Raw genomic sequence first — 1,422 nt, forward strand, 5'->3', positions numbered from 1 at the left:
GATGTAAAAATCCTGCCTTTGCCATTTACCTATAAAAGCCAATGCTTGTGTGCTAATAAACAGAACTGCTTTGACAGAACCCCCACCACGTCTGAGTGTCCTTTAACTGGGCTGGTTTGGGGCCGGTGGTGTGCTCACCTCTCTTCACGGCTCTCTTCCCTCATCTCCTTCAAAAGGGGACCAGAGGGAAAGAGGAATCCCGGGCCATTCACTCGCTCACCAGAAGGAACAAGGCAAGGGCTGTTCAGGTCGGCCACCGGCGGTGGACCCAACAACAACATACCAAAACATTGGATACAACAAAAGCACTACTAAAAGGGAAATTTACAGCTGTGAACACTTTAATAAATTACAAACAAAAAAGTCTCATATCAACAACCTGACTTTACAATGTAAGGAACTGGAAAAAGAACAAACTAAACGAAAAGTTAGCAGAAGGAAGGAAATAATAAGATTAGAGCAGAGATAAACAGAATAGAAAATAGAGAAAAATCACTAAAACCTGAAGTTGGTTCTTTTGAAAAGATTAACAAAATTAACAAACTTTTAGCTAGATTGCCTAAGAAAAAAACAGAAGACTCCAATTACTGAAATCAAAAATGAAAGTGGGGACATTACTACTGATTCTACAGGAGAAAAAAGAAAGGAATATGAAAGGGGCTGTCCAGTTAGCTCAGTTGATTAGAGAGTGGTATTGACAACACCAAGATCCAGGGTTTGATCCTTGTATTGGCCAGCCACCAAAAAAAAAAAAAGGAATATTAGAGTACTATGAACAGTTGTACACCAACTGCAGAACAGTTATCCAGGTGGCCTTAGATCAACCCAGTTCTCTCCCCTTTCTCACTTGTGGTTCTCAAGAATAAGTGTAGAATGTGCTGGGAATACAACACTCTGTGATAAGGAGGGACTGGCTGGAACAGCTTGGACTCTGTTTCAGTCCTCCCTAGAAACAGGATGTCCTTCAGTGCTTTCGCCCAGTGATTCCTATTGCACCAGGATGTAAATCCAAGAGTGGGCTACTTTTTGCAGTCCCTCAGCAGCAATGCAAGTGGGGCACATGAAGATGAGACTCCATCCACCTTGGGCAGATTTCCTGAGTCTTGGGCGACTGGCTCATGATTAATCCTAGGCTTCTTTTGTTCCTTGCTGCCTATAAATAAATCCACTTCATGTAATGTGTTGCATATGAGTGTGTTCTGTCTCACTGGACTCAGACAAATTGGTAGTCAATACACAGTAAACCTGCTTAACAGCTAACAAATTGGATAACTTAGTAGAAATGGGCAAATTTCTAGGAACACGAAACCTGCCAAGGCTAGATCACGAAGAAACAGAAAATCTGAATAGATCCATAACTGGTAAGGAGACTGAATCAGTAATTAAAAACCTCTCAATCACAGACTGGCTGACTGGATTAGA

The sequence above is a fragment of the Galeopterus variegatus genome, unplaced genomic scaffold, assembly GCF_000696425.1.
Source record: "Galeopterus variegatus unplaced genomic scaffold, G_variegatus-3.0.2 Scaffold376, whole genome shotgun sequence".
Classification (NCBI taxonomy): Eukaryota; Metazoa; Chordata; class Mammalia; order Dermoptera; family Cynocephalidae; genus Galeopterus; species Galeopterus variegatus.